At 28.4% G+C, this 9,772-nt stretch overlaps 1 long non-coding RNA gene across 1 annotated transcript; it reads right to left on the bottom strand.

The window, feature by feature from the left end:
* Positions 1-3,309: 3,309 nt before the first annotated feature.
* On the bottom strand, positions 3,310-9,495 carry LOC146993357 (uncharacterized). The gene is made up of 3 exons (XR_015038512.1): positions 9,456-9,495; positions 9,012-9,143; positions 3,310-3,466 (listed from the first exon to the last, which is right to left on the bottom strand). It is a non-coding gene; the product is annotated as an uncharacterized LOC146993357 (long non-coding RNA).
* Between the last annotated feature and the right edge of the window lie 277 nt (positions 9,496-9,772).

Genomic DNA, 9,772 nt, shown 5'->3' with positions numbered 1-9,772 from the left:
GCTGAGAAAATGAACGTCCAAGTATTGATAAATAATTTTGCGGAAATGAAGGTTAGGAGACGCAAATTTTAAAAGAAGGATTTTTTTTCTTTACGATGAATTTTGGCCACCAATGTTATCATTACACTTATTGAGGGAGGAAAAAATTAGAGAAGAAGAGCAGTACGGACTGAGGAAAATTAAAAGGAAACAGTAAAAATCTTTAGCATTCATATTTTTTTATAAAAATCATGTATTCAAGTAGTTTAGTGTACCAAAAGGTTTTTTAAAAACACAGGAAAAAACTTTACCATACATATTTTCTACAAAAATTGTATGTTCAAATAGTTTTCTTTACGAAGTTTATGATAAATGTGTTTTATATTTAACAAATGTATCATTTACATTATAAACATTCTTATTTATTACTTGTATATTATTGCATAAATCATGTTTCTAAGCTGAGTAGATCACAGAGAACTATACATTAATGTAATAGCTTTTCTGTACGTTTATCAATTATCTTGTCTGTCAGTTTATAATGTAACTAATTATTTATAAGTTTGCTAACTTAAGCGAAAAAACTTAGATAGGCGCAGATTTTATATAAAAATTTAAAACATTAGTATGTAAAACTTCTTGGATTTTATATAAAAATCTCCGCAAATCTAGGCTTTCTTCCTTTTATTAATGCTATACGTCGACATGTTCCTTTTTTATATATAGACTTATTCATTTATTATCAGTATGCATCTCAGTGAAAAGAGAGAAAAATCTGTCTCTCGCACTCACACAAAAAGTCTTAAGTAACTGAATTAAAATCATCTGACGTCAAATAGCCAAACTAAAGCAAATTTTCATTTCACCAGTTGGTCAAGGGAAATTATTTTCCTTTTTATTCTTTCTTCATGTTACGTACTTTTCAACTGGTTCCCTAAGAACGTGCTTTTACTTGTTAACAATTAATCCAGATGTGATAAAAATCATCATGAAAACATTGGCTCCGGGAATCCTTAATTTTTTTTTTATTTAAAAAAATGTTTTTTTAAAGCACATTAAATTTATTGGGAAAAGGGCCCAGGAATGTTTTTTGCATAGGGGCCGAAGAGTTCTAGTTACGCCACTGGATTGGATGCGGATATATATGCTATTTTTTGCGACGGATAGCACTTGCAGTAATGTCAAATAATGCAATATCTTTTTTTGATGTTTATCTTCTTTGTTTTAAATAATCAGGTGAAATGTATAAAATTAAAATGAATAATGTAGGTTAATGATTAATCCATACTGAAATCTTTTACAATAAAAATACCTTTTCTCGCATAACGTTTCATAGAAGTATTTTTACTACATATTCCATATGGAAAAACCTTAAATATTAGCAAATGTTATGTCTCGTTGTAGAGCCAGCATTAGGCATTTTGCTGTGAAGTGCAATCTCTGCGGGTCCTCAATTCTCTTTCCCAGCACCTTTCTAAATTCTAAGGATTTTGCCGTCTCTGAATTCTGCTATCCAGTTCCTCTCCTAAAATTTAAAAAATTTTGCTACTCTTTAGTTCTCCAATTTTGCTGCCCCTAAAGTCTGCCATCCGATACGACTGCATCAGTTACACTGGACGCCCGTAGGCAGATGTCCCCCCTTGCCCCACTCTACCTACCCTGCTTTTGTGATACTGGTGTAATTTAAAGGTACAGTACACTGTAAAAACAAATCTGTAAGGTTACTAAGAAAACTCATGGAAACTGGGATGCCATGGGTTATTTGAGTAACAGAAACAGGTGTTTTCTTTGTAACATTACAAGAGTTTTGCCTGTAATGGTTACAGATCTTTTTCTTGTAATATCACAGCATATAGTTATGTAAGTAGAACATATTTTTCTCATGTAAATTCCCAAACGATATATCTGTAATGGTTACAGATTATTTACGTGTAATATTACAGCAAATAATTATGTAAAAAGAACATATTTTTCTCATGTAAAATCTCAACAGATATATCTGTAACCGTTACAGGTTATTTGCTTGTATTATTTCAGCAAGTTATTATGTGAGTAGAAGATACTTTTCTTACGTAAAATTCCAATGGTTGTATCTGTAAAGGTTTCAGATTATTTCCTTCTAATATCTCATTAAGTAATTATATGTGTGTAGAATATATTTTTCATAGATGAAATACTAAAGGATATGTCAATAAAAGTAATAGATTTTTGTCTAAAATGATGCTTATTATAATAAAATACATTGAAATCAATATGTTTTGAGTAAAACAATGATATCTGTATGTATATATATAATTTTGATTAATAATCGATTTGAGCTTAATTTGATAATTAAGTTCAAATTGATATGCTACTCCTTACATTAAATTACATGTATATCCTTTATATAAAATAATGAAATGGCATCCCGAATTTATATTTGGCCTGTAAAATAGCTTAGTAAAAAAACAATATGCTTTATTTGCATGTTTTAGTGTCAATTATTAAGATATGTTCTAGAACTTTCTTTTTAGTAATTTTAGCTAAAATAGACACATGTTGCTTTAGATCTAACTTATATGAGTAAACATGTTGCATGTTGATATGATCATATTATTACTGTAAAAGACATTTTGTGAAATATTTCTATGAAGAACTCAGAACAGCTGTTCTTTATGTTTCAAAAATATTATATTCTCTCCTTCTAAAAAATGACATTTTCAGTAAATTAAAGAATTCAACATAGCAATGAACTTTATTTTGTTACTACAAGAAATTCAAAACTAACTAATCTTTTTATTCTTATCTGCACTTGGTGTTTGTCAACAGTCTGCTATTGTTTGAAATAATAGATGGTAAATGCATAACGTTTTTAACTTACCTTCAAATAATTTCCTTTGAATTTACAGATAGAAATCTTTCATTAAAAGCCTAATGTCATGTTTTTTGAATAAGTATAAAACTTCACCAACTGACCTTAATTTTCAAAGCCTTGCTTCCATTAAAATTCTTAATGCTTAATACAATTATGCCTTTAACAAATTTGTTTCAAAATTCATACTTCAGTTTATCCTAAAATTTAATGCATTTTAATTTTACCTATAATTTTTTACAAAGATGATATGTAATAAATTTAAGCTTAATATTTACCATTTAGAAAGTGATACTAAAAAACTATTCCTATTTATTATAAAGTTCGAGATTTGCATACAAAATTGTGAAATATACATGTGACACCAGAAAACAAACTTTATGCCCTATATATATATATTACAGCATGTTAATTAAGAAGTTTATTGAATTTATAATTTATAGTGAAATATTATGAAGCAAATAATATGCTAATTAAAATAGAGAAGTAAAAATAATTTATTACTTAATTCATAAACTTTACATGAAATCTGAAAAAAGAATTAATTAAAAATAACACAATATAACATTTCATAAAAATTCGTTTCGACTGCTTGGAAAAAATGAATGATTTTTCCCTCTTTGAAAACCATGCCTCCTAAATAAAGAAAAAAACATTTTTTTAAAATCATAACCATGCTCTTAAAAAGCTTATACAAATTATTTTAATAGATGTTTTAAACGTGTGCTTATATAACACTTTTAATCACATTTCTTTATAATATCTTAAGAAATTAAGAACAGCTTAAATTCTTTAAAATATTGGATTACAGTGAACCGTCTCATTATGTCAAACTACCCCTGTCAACCACTTTTTAAATTTACCCAGCATTCCTCATAAAATAACTAATTAGTAAACATAACTTCTCTAGGATGCCTACTATCATTGAAGATCAAAATCTTCAGGAATCACGTATAGCTAGCTTAGAGAAGGTTCATTGTACAAAAACAGCCAATATGCAAATCTTTTCATAAATGAAGCCACCATAGTTAATAAATATAATATACAGCATACTTATATTCAGAATTCACAACTTGAATAAATTTCTCGAAATATTCTAGCATTCGAAAAATATTGTATTTATTACCTTAAACTTCTAAAACAATATTACATATTCGTCCACTGGGCCTCGGACAACATTTCCCCCTAGCTTTCTTTTAACACAGGATTCTGAATATGTTTTAATGATTTTGGTAATGTTTGTCTTCCTTAAGGGGCTCACAAAACGAGTTACCCTAAATTTTTCGTCCGCATAGTGGTCGTTTTCATCTTACTAACTGATTTGCTAGGGGATTTTGGGTGCATGGCCTATCATTGATGAAACAATAATAGTGAACAGCTTCAAGAAAATGGGGATGTGTAATGCTCTTGATGCCATATTCCCACTTATTTTTACTAATTTTATCTTCCGAAAATTGAGAGGGAAAAATTAAACGAATAATTTAATTTCCAAAGGACACAGTCACAGTAATAATATAACAAATGAAAAGTAATTATGGATAAACTACTACTATCACAATAGTATTTCTTTAAAAGAAACCTATAGTTCAATAAGAATACACACAATTGCAACATCTAATAAGTTATCTCATTTCTACTTCTTTATAATTTGAATTTCTTTCATTCTTATTGTTGTTCTTGCAACTCCTTAGGCCTCAAATCATACATAAATAATTAGAGAAGGTGAATATGCAGCTGATATGGCAAAATTTCACAGTGACTGGCAGTTGGTATTTGCTTTAACTATCATAGATCATTTTTTTATTAGCCTAACATAATATTCAACAGTTAGAAGAGAAAGATTCAACGGGGCCTTTAGTGTGCAAAAGTTTGCCTTTGTTAGTATGACGAAAACAATCATCATGTCGATATATCCATTTTAAAATCTTGGGATCTTCATTTTCTGAATGCATTAAAAAGGGGAAAATTCTGCAAATATTTTTTTAATTTTGAGAATCTGGTTCTAAAGCTGGGTGGCGGTGGAAAATGCAACGCAATACGGTAATTCTGAAGATCATTGCTCGTGGTAGTACAAACTGAACGGTGATAACTTGAATGCTGTAGAAGATGACACAAATTGCAGTTCCAGATGCATTAAATGCTTTGATGTCTAGGGAGTAGAAGTGGACAATAATAAGAGTGAAATTCAAGGTATAGGGAAGTAGGAATGAAAATTATTATTATCAGATACTGAAATGTTTTACTAAGCATTCTTATTAGAATGTAGGTCTCTTTTAAATAATAATATGATAGTTACCAGTAGTTCATTCATTGATATTTTTGATTGGTTATCTTACTGTAATGATCTTACTGTAATCACATCCTTCAAAATTAAATTGATTGCTTAATTTCCCCCTTGATTTTCATACTATAATATTAGTAAAAAGGAAGAAAAAAAGTCTGCAAGTAAACATAACTCCTCTTTCTCTCTCTCTCTCTCTATATATATATACAGGCATGTATCTTCGTGTGCAACTAAGCAAAACAAATGTGACTTTTTCTTCTTTAAAAAAATTTGTGTTAATAAATATGATGAGAATTAAGTTCATTTTAAAGACTTATGACACATGAAATATACACAAAATAAATTAGAAAATTATAAATTACGTGTTTAAGTTGCAATAATTCAGTTGTAATAATTAATACTAACAAAACCAAACATCATATTCCCGTTCTGCAAAGTATAAAAATTCTTCTGCAAAACTGCAAAAATTACCAATACTTTGGCTTATTTGATAACTTTCAAATTCACTCCTTTGTTTGCATTTAGAATTTATAACTTAAATTTTCCTCAGAAATTTGTTTTTGATTTTAAAAAATTTCACTGGCATAATTTCATTCACTTCTGCATGCATTAATAGATGCAGATCGTTTTTGTACCTTACATAATTTTAAATCTTATGTAACCTTACGTAATTAATAAAAAATCAGAACATAGATCAGAAACTGCATAAAATTTAATTAATAATTACTACTAGTGTCACATGAAATGCTATGAAATTAATCAATAACATAAGAATGAGATAAAATATATAGAATTAATATTACACATGCGTGAGTTTGGAAGTTTTATGTTAAAAACTTTTCTTTAAATTAATTATTTTTAAAAATGGCCTTTCATAATTAGAACTTGCAAATCGACTTCACTAGTCTTTCATAACATTGCTCTTCTTTTATTAACAAGAAATATTGCATTCAGTTATTTAATTTAAGATTTCCAAAAATAATGCTACTGAAAGGCATGAATACTTACTCAAATTTGAAATTAATTTGGTTAACTTAAAATAATATTTAAAAAATTAATCTTCATATATACGTCTAAAACTTCAGGCCTTCATAAATTTCTTTTATATGAACGATATCTGAATTCTGCATTACTTTGGACTAGTAAATCATTGGGCAATTAAATGGCAAGCTATAAGAGAACTAATGTAGTTTACAAATGCACTGAATTTTATTTCCTGCATTAACTTTAACAAGTAAAATTTTTTGCATTTTTGCATCATTTGATTGATAGAATATGGCAAAGCATGCAAAGGCTATCAGCCTAAAGGAAAGTATGCAGTGTCTCACAAAAGTGATGGGACACTTGTGCTTTACGAAAGGAAACTGTAGTAAAATAAATTTAAAAAACATTTAAAAATTTTTTGTGGGTGTGTTTCATACTTAAATTTAGTAACAATTATTACATAACATACATTTTCTCAAAATATTAAAATAGTAATTTAATAAAAATACAATTGTTTAGAACGGAGCAAAAAATGGCTCACATAAGTGATGGGACACTTACTTTTCCATCAAATATTTATCCAAAAATTTTACTTCTTAAAATGTTTTAATATTTTGTTGGATTTCCTTTTACTTTTAAAACGTGATTTAATCTTCTTAGAATGGATTAGACTAATTTTTTTTTGTGATTTCTGGAGTGATTTTACCCCATTCTTCTTGAAGCAATGATTTTGATTGTTGTTTTGAAGAAATGGTGTGTTTGCGAATTCTTGATTCCAATTCTTGCCAAATATTCTCTATGGGATTTAAGTCTGGAGATTGTGGTGGTGTTTTTATTATTTCAGGACAGTTATACAGCAGCCAGAGTCTAACGTTCAAAGCAGTGTGATTGGGGTCATTGTCCTGGTAGAATTTAAAATCGTTATGAAGGATCAATTTTCGTGCTGAAGATTTCAAATTTTGTTTTATAATGTCAATATACTTGTACTGATCCATTATACTGTCAATAAAAACAAGATTACCAACTCCAGCGGACGACATACACCCCCATACCATAACTCCTCCTCCACCACGTTTTACTGTTGGCACCAAGTTCTGTTTGCGAAATTCTTTCCTGGGTTTTCTCCACGCCAAGATTCTACCGTCAAAACCAAATATATTAAATTTACTCTCATCAGCAAATATAACTTCATTCCAGTAATCAGAGTTCTTATTTATGTTTTATTATTAAGTATTTTGCGAAAGCCAGTCTGAGTTTTCTATTCTTTTCACTTATGAAGAATTTTTTCCTGGCTGCTCTACCGTGATATCCAGCAGATCGAATTACTCTTCTAATAGTCTCAGGATTAACAATTACTCCATATAATGCTTGTAAATCAGCAGCAACTTTAGGAGCACTCATTCTTGGATTTTTTTTAAATATTTTGAACAATAATTTGCTTTATTCCATTGGATAGCTTTGATGGTCGGCCAGGTCTTCTTTTATCCTGAATCATATGATTCTTTTTATATCGTTTAATGATATTGAAAACTGTTGAATGACTCATGTTAACTGTTTCAGCAGTTTCTCTATTACATTTTCCATGTTCAATATGCAAATTAATAACTAATTTTCGAATTTCAGTCAAAGTTTCTTTTCATTTAGCATTCATGGCTGCACAGAGCTAAAAAAACACAAAAATTCCAAAACAAACTGGAGGGAAAAACTGCAGACGATTTTATAAATTATTGCCAATTGCTTTTGAGTAAAAATAAAACCCCCCAAAAATATTTTTATTGTAGTACGTAGTAGTATCTAATGGTGTCCCATCACTTATGTGAGCCATTTTTTGCTCCGTTCTAAATAATTGTATTTTTATTAAATTACTATTTTAATATTTTGAGAAAATGTATGTTACGTAATAATTGTTACTAAATTTAAGTATGAAACACACCCACAAAAAATTTTTACATGTTTTTTTAATTTATTTTATTACAGTTTCTTTTTGTAAAGCACAAGTGTTCTATCACTTTTGTGAGACACTGTATATTCATGGACGGCTTTGTAAGGAAAAATAGCTTGCAGTTCCATTTATTCATGTGGGTATATAGTATATATATTTACATTGTTAAATGCTAAAATCAATGCTTCATTAAAATTTAATTATTATTTTATTTTTAATACTAACATACAGATACAGATTTGTTTTAAATTCCAATAAACAATCATAATTTATTTTAAAGAAAACTTATCTTATGATTTATATATTATATTACATGAATAAGAGAAACATTTGTCAAGAAATGTATTAAACTTGTATTAGCAGATTCATGCTATCCTAGTAACAAGACTATCATACTTCAAAACTGTATTAAAACTGGGCAAAATAAAATCAACATAAATTCTAAATTAAATGTTTAAAACTTATAAGTATGCAGTGTTAGATATTTATACAATATAATAAATTTTGTCATTTATAAAATATTAATGAAATGATATTTTTGGAAATAATGTACAAAATTTTCGTTTATAACTAGTTTAACGAATTTTTAGAAAAATATTTTAAGTCATTTCCATCTTTCCCCTGTTGATATTGGTATATTAAAATATATGGAATAATTAAGTTGCATCTAGTTAGTAAAACAGAACATTACGAAACGTATTTGATGCGACATATTTTTAATCAATATAATTACTTCATATTGGAATTATAACATTTTCGTAAGAAATTAATACCAGTGAAAAAAATAATATTATTAAACTAAAGAATAAATGAGATTCTCGACCGCGTTGTTCAAGTTTTTGTAATTTTATTTCAAAACACACTCGCGCATAAACATATTATTAGACTGAATTATAAACCAAGTATAAATAATCAGGTAATCCTAAAGAAAGAATAAACTAAACCTAGTAAGCAAAAAATATATACATTACATTCAGAATTCTAAATGTTTACATGAACTTTTCTCGCAAGGCCTGCCGGGAAAAAGATGTCAAATGTTCTTTCGTCAGACGATTGCAAACGAACGCTAACATAATTAATATTGTTTTCAACAACCACATTACCTGTTCAATTAAATACCACAACAATGATTAAATTTTGGAATAATTAGTTATAAATAATAATACGGGCAATTTAAGGCTTAATTTATCGGATGCACAATGACAAAATACTACTATTAGATCTGCATTTGGAATAAATATTTTTCACTCTTTCAACTCATTAGACATTACGAACACTGATATTAATTAATCGCTAAGCTTAAACGTTTAAATACTTACTCACTACATGTAACAGTGCAAAGTGCATGAGAATAATCTGCATAAAATGAACAAAAAAATATTTCAAACAGTAATTGTAAACATTTTCTTACTTACCTGCGCTATACAACCAACATGCATTCAGCCATGTTTTTTTCTGCAACTAGCTTTCAAACACTTTTCTCCTGATTGGCTAATTTTCAGTCAGTCACGTGATTCTTCCGCGCGGCTTATGAAACATTATCTGTAATGCTACAAGCAAATCTGCTGTACCCGCCACAGTTTGCTTTCAACCTGTTACCATTACAGGAAATTCTTGTGTAACTTTTTGATTTCTGTAACTTTACAAAACTTTTGCCTGTAAAGAGCGAACTTTTTCTTTACCGTGTACTTCTTTACTTCATAATAACATTTTCTGATTCTTATTCACTCAC

The sequence above is a fragment of the Stegodyphus dumicola genome, chromosome X1, assembly GCF_044657685.1.
Source record: "Stegodyphus dumicola isolate Sdum_Otavi_A_Nest chromosome X1, ASM4465768v1".
Taxonomy (NCBI): domain Eukaryota; kingdom Metazoa; phylum Arthropoda; class Arachnida; order Araneae; family Eresidae; genus Stegodyphus; species Stegodyphus dumicola.
Note: the sequence above shows the minus strand (reverse complement) of the source record. Positions and strands in the feature narration are given on the sequence as shown.